Below are 15,606 nucleotides of genomic sequence, written 5' to 3' on the forward strand. Positions count from 1 at the left end.
TTGGACATTGGCTGTGGCTGGGCATGGGGATCTGTTCATGGAGAAAGGACAGTGACAAGTCAGGAGAGGCTGCTTTGAGCCAAGCCTGGGCTATTCCCTGCAGCCTGTCCCACTGGGACTCACCCAGCCTTGTTCCTGCTCTGGGAAAACCTTCATCCAGGTCCGTGCCTGAGCTCCAGTTGTTCTGGCTGAGTGTGCCAGGAGCAGCCAGGGGTGTGCATAGGGGCTCTCTTGGAGCCATCCCTGCCCGTGGCTCTGGGTTTGTGGCCATGTGGCAGAGGGATAAGGCTGGATGTTCAGGATTTGTCAGGGGAATCATTCCTAATGGAGATAGGATTGGTAGCATCTGCACTCCCAAGACCAAATGATGGCAGGAGTTGGTTTTAGGAAGTGTTTTCCTATCCACACATCATTCCTGGCTCTCTGAGATCAGAAATCCCCAGCATTTCTGCTGCACTCAGAGTTTGCCACTGACAGATATGAGAGGCAAAGGATTCCCTGTGGCTCAGGGAAGGAGAGGGGCTGGATGGGCTTGTTCCCAGCTGCCCTGCTTTGCACCTTTGGCTGTAGTCAGAGCACAGTCACACTCCTGGGTCACCCTGGGATAAACCAGACCCTGCTCAGAGCAGAGGGACCCCTGAATTTCTCACCCTCTCTCAAGGTCTCTGGGCAAGGTGACTGCACCCCCTTGTGCCAAGGACACTCACAGCTCCCTTCGCAAACACAGCAGCATTTCCTCAGCTCTGGCAGCTCTGCCCTTCCCTGTGGGACATTCAGGGAACTCCCAGAGGCTCTGGCACAGATTTGCACCCAGGAGGGCTCAGAGCTTGGAAGGGCACAGCAAGGAGATCCCTGGCTGTGCCCATGATGGGATCTCAGGGAGTGGACTCAGCTCATTCCCCTTTCCCATGGACTGCTTTTCCCACAGCCCCACAGGTGCCAGGGAAGCTTGGACACCCCATTCCCATGGACAGCCCTGCCTGGCAGGAATGCCAAGGGCAGTGCCTGACTCAGCTGCTGCAAATGCCAGAGCCTCCCTGAGAGCAGCAGATAACAGTGACAATATCAGGGCAGGGCAGAACCAAGAGAAGATGTTGTGGTGCTGTGCCTGAGAGGGCAGGGCAGAGACAGCCGGGCACTCAGGACAGTGTTCCTGTGCCCAGCTGTGCCCAGCACCTCCCACACACCAACAGTGCCCTCATCCTGCCCCCAGCACTGCTCTCTTCAGCCCCCTCTTCTTCCCTGAGCATCTCCCTGGGCCTGGACATTCCCTCCTGAGAGGAGCCTTGTCCCTGCCAGCACTCACAGAGCCCATCCCAGCCTGTGTGCCCTGGCCGGGGCCCTACAGAAACCTGCCTGTGTGCCGGGCCCTGGCTGGGGCAGGCTCTGTGTGCAGCTGGGCAAGGGCAGCTCAGGAGAGCCCTGCTGGGCCCTGCGGAGGTGATGCTGCTGCTGTCCAGGGCTGAGGAGTGGCTGAGGGCCCTTTGGGAGGCTCCCAGCAGAGAGACTGGCCACCCAAAGTTGCAGTTCTGGAGTCTCTGTAAATGTTCAAACATTCCTTGGATGATCCTGTGTGTCCCTTTCGACTCAGAATGTTCTGTGATTCTGGGTTTACAATTACTGTTCTGCTTCTCTCATCCCCCTTTTGTCTATAATCAAGAGAGAAAAAAACCCCTTGCAAAAATGTTAGAACAGTAAAATAAAAAAAGAGACATTTATTGGAAGTGTCCAGGTGTCCCAGTGGGGAAGTAGCACATCCTGGCCCCTGATTTCAACAATTTATTAAGGTTGATTAATTAGGATATTTAACAAGAACATCCAATAGGAGATTCAGTTGCCGCAGTTACACACTCCTGGGTCAACCCATTGGAGTGGGTCCATGGGCTTCTTTGCCTTCACTTTTTGTTCTGATTGTTCACATTCTGGTCAATTAGAAAAATGTTTTTGTAGGTTCTCTTCCTGATAATAAAACTATTGGATAATAAGACTGATAAGACAATATTTCAGAAATGTATTTAGACAGTGAGCTTATTGTTCTAAAATCCAAGAGAAAGGTTAGGAAATGTACAAGAGTTAATTAAGGATTATAATTACATAAGTACATAATAGTAGTTTAATACTGTTAATTAAGAATGTAGTAGTGTTAAGTAAGGATTGTAGATTTATGACTATATAATGATAATTAACAGAGCTTTGAGTATATAAAAATGCATAAAATGTATAAACCTTTTTGTCATCACCCCAACTTTCCCATGCTTTTCCAATAAGGAAATTGAAAACACTCTCAGGAAAGCTCCTGATCTTTCCAGCAATCCCATGCTTACCTTCTTTGGGAAGGGTCCTCCGGAGCTGTGCCCAGGCTGGTCTGGAGCTGGGAGCAGCCCTGCCCCACCCAGCCCCTCTCAGCAGCAGCCCCTGCCCTGCTCAGGGTGGCTCCTTCCCCCCACAGCTTCTCCCCAGCGCTGGGAGCAGCTCCCCGGGCCGGCTGAGAGCTGTCCCTGGCAGGCAGCAGAGTCCCAGCCCCAGCACAGCACCCTGGGCTGCAGGACCCTGCTCTGCAGGACAGCCCTTGGCACCCCTGGCTGCAGCCCCGGCTTCTCAGCCCTGCAGCAGAGCCTGGCAACAGGAGCTGCCTTGGGCTGTGCCTGGGCTGGGGCAGCAGGGAAAGCCAGCCCTGCCCTAGGGCCACAGCCCTGCCCTGGAGCAGCTCTGAGAGTCCTCCTGAAAGGTGCTAAAAGCTGTGGGATGTGCCAGCTGCAGGAGATCCCTGTAGGAACTGCAGCTTCTCTTCCCACAGCCAGGGAATGACTGCTTCAAACCTGGGCTGATTTCTGCTCTAGTGAGCCCCGAGTGAGCTCTGCTCTGTGCTCCCAGCCCAGGCTGAGTTTAACCCCTCTGTGCTGTACCCAGGGTGGCTGCAGGCAGTGCCCCAGCCCTGCTGGGCTGTGCACAGGAGCTGCTCCTGGGCAGAGCTGTCTCTCTGCAGCGCTGCCCTTGCCAGGAGCTGCCTCTGTGCTGGGAGCCTCTCTGCAGGTTTTTCAAAGGACTTTGGGTTTGGCTTTTGCCTTGGAGTCTCTGAGTGGTTTGTCCAATCATGGCCTCCAATTATCTGCTGTAATTAGTCCCTGGAGAGGCTTTGTCAGTAACAACACTCAGTGGGGCTCATTAATACTTCAAGGTACTTCAGTTATTTTAAGGTACTTGGTGTTTTCCTTTTGATACAGACTCTGTGAGAGGTTTGTGCAATCATGGCCCCAATTATCTGCTTTAACGAGTCCCTTGAGAGCTTAGTACTGACACTCCACTACTGAGTGGAGCTCATTAATGCCTGGAGATACTCAAGGATTTTAAGGTACTTTGTGGATTTAAGAATACTTTCATGTGCCTTTAAGGATTTCCCTTCCCACACTGAGTCTCTGAGAGGTTTTTGTGCCATCCTGGCCTCCAATTCTCTCCTCCAAGGAGTCCATGAGAATCCTGTGTTGGGTATCTTCCTCCTTTCTGTTTTACAACAAAGATGGAACTGAAAGAATTTTAAAAGTCTTTCTAAAAGCACCAAAAAAAACATGGGACAATTAACAATACAACAACAACCACTAAGAGAATTAATAGTCTTGTTTTAGCTAGTCATCATCCAACCCTTTAGTCTCTTGGATTGGAAGAGTTTATTGAACCAGTCTTTGTTTTCCACTTGAAGCTTCTTGAACCCTTCCTTCAGTACCTGAATGTTCTTGTGTATTGACTCACTGTGGCTGGAGAGGTTCATGCCACACATGCCCTCAGAGTCTGCACAGCCTTGCCCATGTGCCCAGAGTAAAAACTCTATCGCTGTTGTGCAAGGTGGCCTGTCTGATGGTCTCTGTGTCTGAGAGCAAGCCACTCAATGTGAGGGAGGTAGCATTGGTTTGCTTACTTAACAGGAACCCAAAATGGTCTAATTGTCCTAAAGCTTTAGCTGCAGCCACTCAAGGTAGTCCAACCCGGGGGTGCTACCATCTGATACCTGGATTAAAGCTTGCAAAGCCATCTCTTTGATATCATCCAATACTTCTCTGGAGATACCTACTACTTGATTATCTAGTGGGCTGTGTTGTCCCTCTCCAGCTAGATGGTTGATTGTCAATTCCACCCTTGCCTCATTATTAGCATAGTCTGCTATTAATTGATTTAGCAAACACTTCCATCCCCTTCCCACAGGGTGTATTCCGTAGGTGACAACAACATGGTCAAAATATATTTTAAATTATAGGGGGTTACGACATGTGGAGTAAACATGGCCCTCATTAGGCCATTAAAACAAGGTAAGTCCCTCCTATGGTCTTTTTCTGCCCTACATAGATCCTTGATTTCCCCATAAACCAATGGCTGATACGTGGGATTCTGCCCCCTTCTCTCATAACATACGGGGATAACAAGGAGTTTTGAGACTATTTACCACTCTCCTTGCTTAGCTGCTTCTTTCTGGATCATTTCCCAGGGATTTTCTGGGGTTGAGGGGTGATGTGGCTCTGGGGAATCCAAACTCTCTTCTGGGGAGGAAGAATAACTTGGAGCAGAATAATTTGTATTAAAATTAGTGTGACAGTTTGGCTTAGTATCTCTGACCATAGGGGTTATATTGTTGCTGGAGGGTGATGTAAAGGGCACTGCCATTTTGTCAGGTGTTGGGGAGGAAGGGCTTTGATTTAGGATGGCAGACTTCTGGGACGGAGTTTTGGAGGCATGGCCCAGGGTGGAGGTGGAATGATTGAGAGTGGGGGTGTGACCTGCAGTTGTGAGGGTGGAGTCTGGAGGTTCGTTCAGGGCGGAAGAGAAGGTTGTGGTACCAGGAAGTGGAGGAACCAAGATGGAGGGAGGATGGTCAGTCTCACAAGCCACATTCAGGCTCCTTCCCTCTTAACTCTCCAGGTCATAATGCTCCAAGACTGCGTGGCCATTGCCATCTTGGACCATCATGGAAGGTCTGATAAAGGCAGACCTTTATCAAGGTTTGGGGGGAGGTCCCGAGTTAGGAGTGACCAACGGATTGAATTTTCAACACACTACTTGCTGGTGAGGGGTCTCAAGGATGGTGTAGGAACATGGGGAGCATGTGGGCTGCAATGGAGTCTGTTTTGATCAAAAGGTTGTACAGTTTAACTCCCATGGAGTCCCAAAATTCAGTGGTATGGATTTCGACAGCAGAGGTATCTGGAAAATTTTTAATGATCCACCTCATGATTGATATTTTTTCGTTCTTTGAAAATATTTCGTCATGATCAGTGAGAATTAACTTAAAGGATCCATATATGCTCCTTTCTACTGTGGACATCTGGCTGCCCATTTTTCTTTCTCTGTCTTATGGGGAAGAGCCACCGAAACACCCTAAATCAATGTTGTGACATGGGTGTGTATTGTAAAAACACAGCGGCAAAATGGGCAATAAATGTCTTGCATTTCCCCAAACCCACCTACGATCCTATAGAGGTGAAACCTTCATCGTCCCTGCAGATCCTGGGCAAGGTCCCTTGAAGCAACCCTGAATCCTCTTGGCCCGGCACAATGCAAAATCCCAGTGAGCACTGGCCTATCCATCAGCTAACCCCAGCTGATGTGACTGACACAGGGAGCCCTGAATATCATGGTCCCTGTTCAAATGTCACAATGAAGGTGGCTGCAACAAACCTCTCTGGCTCCCTGACTTCAGGGTCAGGGTGGCAAAAATGAAAAGGAGCGAGTTTGATGGAGTTGTTTAAAAGGAACTTTAACAACAGGGTGAAAAACAATAAACATGGAGAAGTTGAGAACACTATGAGGGGCAGGATCCAAAGACCTGAGACGAAAGGGAAGCAACAACATAGACACTTGGCTGTAGAAAACTAGAACAATAACCATTTAGGGGAAACAAGTAACCAATAAGGGAGTAGACACTTGGACAAGTTAGCACAGCAACACTAAAGGCTTATGGGGGAACATGTTAAGCAAATGATTTCTAGGGCTTGAAACTCCTGCCAAATTCTTTTGGGGTAAAATCTGGCTGACTCTAAGTTACAGCTGGGCTAACTGGCCACATTGCTGCTTTGCACTGGTCTCTTGGGTCCATGCAGCCCAACAGAACCACAAAAATGTCCTGGGTTCCACGAGGCTCCACAGTGTCACAATGGGCTCTTGGATCCATGGTACTCTGCAGTGCCACAGTGGACCCTTCATGTCCCAAGGCTCCCAAGTGTCACATTGGTCTCCACAGGAAGGAAGCCACGGAGGCCCCATGTTTCAGGAGCTGATGAACAGCAACCACCAGAGGCCAAGGCAAGCCTGACATGTCTGTCCTGGCAGGTTTGCTTGGAGCAACCCTTGGATATTCAAAATTATGAATGTGGAATCCTAATTTCAGAATTTTTTTGCCTGGAGAAGGATGATTTTTTCCATAAAAGAAAAGCACAGAGCCCTTTCCAGTGTTTGGAAAACAGGTGAGTTCTGCCACTCAGAAGTTAAAGACCAGCCAGATCTGTCCATCCTGGCAGCTTTAGTCTGGCAGCAATACTTGGATACAGAGAAATTTGGAGGTGGAATGCAAATTTTGGCCATGGATACCTGGAAAAGATGGTCAGTTCTTTTCCATAAGAAGGAAAGTGCAGATCCCCAGTGTTTCAGGGGCAGATGGGAGCGGCCTTCCACATTCCAAGGTCAGCCAGATCTGTCAGGTGACCCCTGGGAGACCAAGGCAACCATACCTCTTTGGTTTTCCCTTGCTTCCACAGGGCCCTCCAGTGTCACAATGGCTCTGTGCTTCCATGAAGCCTTGCAGTGCCACAGTGGTTGTCTGCTTCCACGATGCCCTCAGGTGTCATATTGGCCCCGTGGTTAGACAAGTCCTTAAGGATCTTAATGGTCTCCATGGTTCCACAAGGCCTCACAGTGTCACAATGATCTATTTGTTCCATGAAGCCTTGCTGTGTCCAATGCCCAAACTGGGGGGTTGTGGAACCCCACAATGGTTCCACAACTTCCCATAGTGTCACAATGGCCCCTTCCTTCCATGAGGCCCTGCAGGGTCACAGTGGCCCTTTGGTTCCATGGGGCCCCACAGCGTCACAAGGGTCTCCATGATTCCATGGGGCCTTGCAATGCCACAATGGTCTCCAGGGATCCACGGTGCCTCACAGGATCATGACGGCCCTTTGGCTCCACAAGGCCCTGAAATGCAGCAATGGCCTCTTGGTTCCACAAAGCCCTGCTGCTTCACACTGGTCCCTTGGGACCATGCGGCCCAACAGAGCCACAAAGATATCCTTGATTCCATGAGGCCCCACAGTGTCACAGTGTCAAAATGGCCCCTTGCATCCATGGTACCCTGCAGTGTCCCAATGTTCTCCTTGGTTCCAGAAGTTCCTACAGTGTAACAGGTTCCACAAGGGCCTGCAGTGTCACCATGGCCCATTGGTTCCACAATGCTCCCCAGTGTCACAATGGTCTCCATAGGAAGGAAACAAGTGAGCCCCAGTGGTGCAGGGGTATAGGTGGCATTTGAGTCATAGTAAAATATATGTATTGTATAGGTGGCCTTGCCCCGATAAGTCCCGGATGTTCTAACTGGGCTACTTCCGAGGTGCCCATGGCTCTCCACATTAGCGCGGCGGCTCTGTGGGACCAGAGCTGTGCGTCAGTACCGTGTCCCGTGCAGCTGCAGCAAGCTCAGGAAACAGAGGGGCCCGAGGGTGCCAGTGCTCTTTGCCTGTCTGGCAGAGCCCGCTGGACAGGCTGTACAGGGCAAGAGGCCCTCCGGGCCAGCGAGCACCAAGCTCTTGAGGCAGTTTTGCCCCGTACCCGTCACACGTTGGGGCACAGCGCAGGAGGCTCATCACCACGGGGGCAGGGTGTTCTTCAGTCAGGCTGACAATGGCCGTTTGCAGCCCGGTGTCCACAGATTCACAGGACGTGAGTCTCTGCAGCATGGCACTCACCACAAGGAACCTTGCACCTGGAGGAAGCGGCATAGGGAGGACTTGGAGTGCTGTCCAAGGGAGCAACTTGCGCAGCTTCCCCCAAGAAGTGCTTGCCTTCCCAGCCCACTGTGATGGGGCTGAGGGGGGCCAGCAGACATGGCTTGAGGGGCTGTGTGATCCTGGGAGGCCTTCAGCCCTGGCCCCAGGCTGCTGCAGAGAATAAAAACCCTTCTGGAAAAACTCCAGAGTAGGTATAGGACTCACAGTGAGTGTGGGCATGGCCTCAGTCTCTGGGATGCCCTGTGGGATGGTGTTGGTGGTGGCCATGCCCTCTGTCAGGGCCATGTCAGCCTCCTCCCAGCCCTCATCCGTTTCCCAGTCAGAGCTGGCGGCCAGGTTAGAGGACACTGTGCTGGCAGCAGCCTCTGCCCGCAGCTCGCTGGGCCTGGATTTGGGCTCGGCCGTGCCCTCGGGTGTGGAGCCGCCAGTCATTTTGCGCTGAAGGCGCAAGAACCTCTGCAGTGTCTGCAGCAGAAGGACGGGTGGGAAGAGAGGGACGTTCCATGGCCTTCTCCAAGTGCGGGGCCCGGCCGAGCAGTGCCAGCAGACCCAGCCCAGGTGGGGATGGCTTTGGGTACCTGCGCGGCTCGGTGGAAGCGGCCACGGGTGGGCTCCTGCTCTTGAGTCCAGTCCTTGTCCGCATCTGGCAAAGAGCGAGCGTAGCCAGAGCTGAGGGGCTGTGGGAGAGGCCAGAGAACACAGCCCAGCCCTGCGCTCCCCAGGCAGGAACAGCCCCCCGGGAGCCCAGGGGATGGAGCATGGCCATCGGGGGGGCAGCCATGGCCCCTGTCCCATCCCGTCCATGGGTGTGTCCGCAGGGATGGGATGGGATGGGATGGGATGGGATGGGATGGGATGGGATGGGATGGGATGGGATAGGATGGGATGGGATGGGATGGGATGGGATGGGATGGGGCCAGGACGGCTGCAGGCACAGGCCCTGCGGCCCAGGTCCATCACTCACCGTGCTGCAGTGGCTGCAACTGCTGTGGCTTTGCAGGCTGCTGCCCTGGGGCAGCTGCAGGGCCTTTGCTTTTCTTCCCCCGAAGCCCCTTGAACAGGCTGAGCCTGCCTGCCATCCCGCTATCTGACCTCAAGGGCACCTTCCAGACAGATGCCTTGGCAAAGGCCCGAGTCAGCGAGTGCTGCGGTTTTTCCTTCCAGGCACCTGCAACAGAGGAGCCTCAGGAAGGCTACAGGACAGCAAGTCCTGCACTCGAGGCCTCCTGCCACAATGACAGGAGACTCCTGGTGAATGATGGATCTCCCACAGGCTGGCCACGAGGGATGGGAGATGCCTAGGAAAAGCTCTGAGTCACCGAATCCTGAGGTCTGGCCGTGAGGCCAGCTGCAGGAGGAACGCCTTGGAAAAGCTCTGGGTCAGCAACCAAGGAGCCGGCTGTGCGGGGTCGCCTCACAGCACCTCTCTGTCACCTCCCTTCCCGCCATGTGCACCGAGCACTGTGGCATGGCCATGTCGCCACCAGCCCCTATGTCAGTGCATGTCACAAAGGACTGCTCAGGCACGCTGTCCCTTTTGGTTTCACGGGGAACCTGCTGCACCGTGTCACAAAGGGTCACTGCTGCCACTTGCCCCGGGGCCACCCCCTCCCCACCCATGGTGCGCCCGGTTAGAAGGAATCCATTGCCCCGAGTGTCTAACACAGCCCTCTTGGACACACCAAGAGCTGCCAAGTGCTTGGGGAAGGACTCTCCACGGTGCCCGGCCCGCACAGCCCAGCTCGCTGCCGGCCCTGGAGCAGAGCAGCTTCCAGCATGCAAGAGGCAAATGCATCTTGCCAAGAGTTAAAACACAGCAGATAGGGAAGATGGCATGAATGTGGGCATAAAGGCCTTTGAATTCCCAGCTCTCTGAGAGGCATTTGGCACTCTTGGCTGGACAGAGATGATCCCCCTCTGTCCTATGTTCAAAGGGGGGGGGAACACACTCTGTCGCTGGTGCTTGGCTTGGGCTCTGCAGGCCCAGGCAGATGCCAAAGCTGCTCTTCACAGCCTTCTCCCTTGCCATGCCCCTCTGCCAAGTGCAAGGGACCTCAAGGACGGAAAGGAGCGCAGGGAGCCAAAGGGAGACAGCTGCACCTATCTCACTGGAGGCTCCTGGGGAAGCACTTCGCGTAAGAAGCAAGCCCCTCTCTTCCAAAGGCATTTCCCCAGATGTGTCCATTTTCTGGGGAACATCAACACACACTTAAGAAACCCTGGCAAGGCTCAATTACTTCTGCACCTTGTAGCACACGCACTCCAGCTCGAGCTCATCTTCCTTCTCCTGAGCCTGTTTCCTCATGTCCCTTGCGGCATGCAGCCCCGGCCCCCCTAGAAACAAGAGCTGCCTGCTGCACGTCCAAGTCCTGAACTCCTGCCCGCGCTCACGGCAGCAAAATCAGGCTGTTCCCAGCCAGGGAGCAGAGCCCTGTTCCCGCAGGAGGCTCTCGTGAGCCCCTTCCCCACTGTGCACGCAGCACTTCTGCCTGCCTGCCTGCCCAGAATGCTCTTGGCACAGCGGAGCACAAGCTGGCCGGCTCTGGGCCCAGCACAGCCCAAACACAGGTGCAGGAAGATACAGCTGCGGCTGTTTTGCAGCCATGCCCCAGAGAGAGGGGAAGGGGCCCCTGCCTCTGGTCTCACTCGGTTGGGTTTCTGACTGGCTCTGAGGCAGGGGCTGCGATTCCTAGCTTGTGGGGAGAGCAGAGTTGCCAGAACTGCACCCAGCATGCAGGCACTGCCTGACAGCGCTGCAGCCACTGGGACGGTCATGCTCCCGAGTCTCAGCCACTCCCTGCTGCTGCTGCTCCATTTGCTTTCAGGCACACCCAAAGCTCACTGCTAGGCCACGATGGTCTCTGGTTCTGCCCTCTTCCTGTCCCTGTGTAGGCATGGAGCATTGTTGCTGTAATATATGGTAGGGATAATTCATGCTATTAATGTATGGTATAAAATATTGTGAAATCCAAGCCACGTCTTTTGATTACCCTGGCCGGGAGCAGCTGTCTTATTCAGATTCAACTAGTTCCTGCACGCATGTTAAGATAACCATTGACGCCTTAATCTAAGAATAGAAGCTTCCAGGGTGATGATCGTTGGTTTCCCGAGATGTCAAGAGCTTCCCCGGAGCCTGTTGACACCAATGGCACACCTGGACAAGGCTTTTGTTCACATGGAAAGAAACAGCGATGCATGTGAAGAGACACAAAGAAAATTTGGTCATCTTTGCCTCAGGCAGAATAAACTGTATAAAACCTCGCCGCGCGAAGCTGCGAGCGTGAAGTGGGGAGACTCTGACACTGGGGATGTCAGATCTGTGTTCACCCGGCGCTGATCTTGGGCTTGACGCTGTCTCTTTGGCTGTGGTAGTTTTGAAGACCAAACTTCGGTCTTGCAGACAAACTAATAAATCTTTGCTAAATTTTTGATAATTTTGGCTCACGATTTGATAATTTATAACACCAGTTGTCATTTGTGTGCACTAAGGATTCCGTTTCAGACTGAACTGGCGCAGTTGCTCCTTGGACACTGCTTGCATGAAGGTGCAGCGGTGCTGCAGCAACTGTTCCACACACAGGGAGGGCTCTGGAGCCTCCCCTGGGGCCACCAAGGAGCAGAGGAGGAAACGTGTCCAGGATCTTCGATGGGGGAGGGAGCGGGGCAGATGGAATCAAGATGCATGTGCTGTAAAATCTTATCTACCCCTTTCTACTGAAAATGCTTGCAGACTGGTGGGAATTGCTAGAGACAAGGCTTACAAACCAGGCCCCGATATGATTCACCCAGTGTCCCTGTTTAAATTCAGGTATGCTTGTATTAAAAAGGAAGGAACTATTCTGACTCACTTGTCCCCTCCCCCACTCCTCTTTTTTTTTTGTTTTTTTTTTTTTTTTGTAGCTCTTGGGGCAGTCTTGTGTGCCATTCCAACTCTTTGTTATCAAATATGTGAAGGCATGGTGCTGCTGTAGCAGCAGCCTGAGCTCAGTGGGAACATGTCCAAAGCACTGGTCCCACAGCAGTGGGCAGAGTGAGAGACTTGCCTCTTCTGCCATGGCCATCCAGCCTGGGGAGAGCAGCTGCTGGGGCTTCCCCATTCTGCCAACAGCAGTCTGCCTCCAGCATGTTGCCTGTATGGCCATGATTTTTCCAGAATGTGGAAAATGCATTGTCTGAATGTATTTTGATGGTGTCTGACATCACCTGACTGGAGCAGTTTGGTGGGCAGGATACCCTGTGGGCAGGGCCATGGCAGGGATGGGTGGCTGGCACTGGCACTGGCAGTGTTATTTTTCCAAACAGGCTCCTGGTACAGCTGTGGAGGAGGGCACCAGCAGCTGTATCAGCCCAGTGAGCAGCAGCACATGGAGGGGACCCTCATCTGCATAGAGCCCCTCACCCCCTTTGCTCCCCCATGGCAGCGCAAGATGATTCCGCCGCAGGTGAAGGGCTGCTGCAGGCTGGAGACTCCTGCAGCCAGGCCTTGTTGCAATCTCCTTGCTGCAGCTGTGCCTGGAGGATGTTGGCCTGCAGCAGCACTGCTGATGCCTGGGAATGCTGCTGGGCTCAGAGAGGCAGAGTGTGTACAAAAGCTGCATTCAAAGCCCTGATGGCGAGACCCCGGAGCCGCTGGCAAGGGCAGCAGCTCTTCTTCATCCCATGCAGGTGAGAGCCCAGCCTTGGAGCCTGTCCCTGGGGACGGGGAAACGCTCTGAGTGTAGGTTTGAATTCTCAGGGACCGTCAAAATGAGAATTGTTTTGAGGCAGGTGTTGCAATGTTGGGTTTGAGTGTGTCTGCAGGAAAGAAAGCGGGAATAAACCCCTTGAACAACAAAGGAGAACTCTGCATGGCCAATTTACACCCTACAGATACACTGATCATATTGGCCCACTGAATACTGGGGGCATCTAATGCAGAGTGCAAAGCTTCTTCAAATAGATAGGAGAGATGAGACTTGAAGAAATGATTCGGCAGATGCAGAAAAGGGGATCAGACCCATGGGTCCCATGGCTCAGGCTTAGTTCTGCCAAATCAAGCATGATTTGTTTTATCTGCTCTGTTGGAGAGTATTTCAGAATGACCTGCCTATTGTGATATTTCTGTTAAGAAAATTTAGAATTTTCAGGAACTGCCAAAATCAGAAATGTTTTGAGGCAGATTGTGGGGGTTTGAATATATGTTGTATTGTAAGACTTGTGTGGGTCTGAGTTGCTCCAAACGAGCTGCAGCTGCAGAGTCTTTAGTTAGGCAGCAGCTGTAGCTCGTGAAGGTAACTAAAATAAATAGGGGTAGGTTGAGAGCCCAGGAGGAGCCCCTGAGAAGACAAGAAAGACTGTGCTGCAGAGAATGGAGAAGAGCCCCAGCAGAGAGGCAAGAACAACACTGCAGCGAAGATTACAACAACTGGTGACCCCGTGTGAAGAAGAACACGCAGCCAAACATTGAAAGAAGGTATGGAATCCCCCGGACAGCTGAGAGCTGTGGCAGCCTGAGAGCTGGGACTGTATAGAGATATGTATATATTCTGTGTATGTCTCTAAGACAGCCGAGAGCTGTGGCAGCCTGAGAGCTAGAACTGTATGTATATTGTAATTGTTAAAAGAAAAGGGGGGAAATGTAGGGGCCTGAATATATGTTGTATTGTAAGATCTGTGTGTGTCAATGTGGGGGCCTGAATATATGTTGTATTGTGAGATCTGTGTGGGTCTGAGTTGCTCCAAACGAGCTGCAGCTGCAGAGTCCTTAGTTGGGCAGCAGCTGTAGCTCGTGAAGGTAAGTGAAATAAATAGGGGTGGGTTGAGAACCCAAGAAGAGCCCCTGAGAAGACAGGAAGGACTGTGCTGCAGAGAATGGAGAAGAGCCCCAGCAGAGAAGCAAGAAAAACACTGCAGTGAAGATTACAACAGCAGATCATGTTTATGTTGGGTTTGGGTGTCTCTGCAATAAAGAAAGCAGGGAATAAACCCTTGGAACAATGAAGCAGAGCAAAAGTGGAATGTTTGGATGGTCAATTTGCTCCCTACAGCTATCAGCCCGCTGAATTAGGTGGTCATCTACTGGGGAATGCAAAGCTTCTTTTACTTCCACCCCTGGTGCCATTGTTTGTGTCCCAGTACTTGGTTTGATGTGAAGAGAATTAAACAAAATCCCACACAACAAGCTGCAACCCAGAACTCAGTGGGAACTGCAGAACTAAAGGCCTTGAAAAGCAACGTTGGAAAGGGTCTCCTTCCTAGACAGTGTGAAACTCTCAGGCCTGGCCTGGCTGGGCTTAGGGCTGACTGCCCTTGGGAAGGGAATGGAAGGGATGGAGTTGGGGTGGGGCTTTGCAGCCATGGAAACGAGAGAACTATGGTGAGCATGTCACAAAGGGGCAGCCCCACGCTGGGCTGGTGCAGGTTGTGCTGGACACGGCTCCAGCAGCAGCAGACGCGTCTGGCTCTGCCTCTCTGTGCCGAGCGCCAGTGATTGGAGTCACCCGGCCTTGCTCAAAGGCTGGGACCGAGCTCCCAGTGCTGACTGCTCTGAGAGTGTTCCGAAACTCAAACCCAGACACTTCTGCCAGCAGAAGCACAGGTTCAAACATGGATTTTACTGGAAAAGGAAAGACCCCTGAAGGAAAAGGTGAGGATAGAAGGGAGCTAAAAGGCCGGAGCCAAATAGAAAAAAAATCCCCCCAGATTTCAGAGAAAACTGCTCCATGGTGGTCAGTGGTGGCTCTGTGTCAGAGTAGGTGGCTGACAGCTACAGATGATCCTGCAAGGACACCCATAGCATCACAACATTCTGTCATTAGTTTAGTTAGTTTTCTCCATTTTGACAGTGGCCAAATCACTCATACGGTCAGCCAGGACAGGGACTGTGGCCACAGCTGGCCACAGATTGGACATGGTCATGAGATGCAAGTCCTCTTGCTTTCTTTGCCATCTTAGTGAGCATTGGGCCTCACTACAGATAAATTTCCCATTCTTCCTCTGTTTGTTGATTGGGTCCAACCCTGAGGGTGGGATTACGGTGCTATAGAAGCACCAATAAGGCCTGCCTGCTTGCTGAGAGGTCGTTGTGGTTTTCAGAAATAACAGTCAAAGCTGTGTGGGTTTTTCCTGTGGATTCACAGCCCAGCCTTAAGAAAGAATCTTTTTTCCCCTCTATCATTGGAGCCTTCTATCTTTCCCTTCAGACTTGCTAATTCAATACTGCTCAGAGGAATTAAATGCAGGCTAGTCCCATAAGAAATAAAACCAAATAAAATTTCTCAATAATTAAAAATTATTCCCCTTGTGTGCCACATCCATTAGATATGTTGATGATAAAGGTGGGAGTTCACCTAACTCACTTCTTCCCTTTAAGCGTGGCTCAGCCTCGCATAGAGGTGAGATTGGATGTGAGCTATTCTCTGCTGGGAGGAAGGGTCTTGTGGCAGCCCAGAGAGGCTGTGCACATTGCCAGGGAACAGCTGTGCCCTGCATGTGCCCCTGCAATGAGCTGTGCTGCTGCCAGTGCCCCTGGAGCTGTGGGGCTGCTGAGCTGTGGGGCAGGCAGAGGAGCAGGAGGGTGCATGTGCAGCTGAGCCATTCCTGGGGAGCACAGGGCTCTGGGCTCCCTGCTGTCCCAGGGCAG

This window comes from Zonotrichia albicollis, chromosome 24, assembly GCF_047830755.1.
Source record: "Zonotrichia albicollis isolate bZonAlb1 chromosome 24, bZonAlb1.hap1, whole genome shotgun sequence".
In the NCBI taxonomy this organism is placed as follows: Eukaryota; Metazoa; Chordata; class Aves; order Passeriformes; family Passerellidae; genus Zonotrichia; species Zonotrichia albicollis.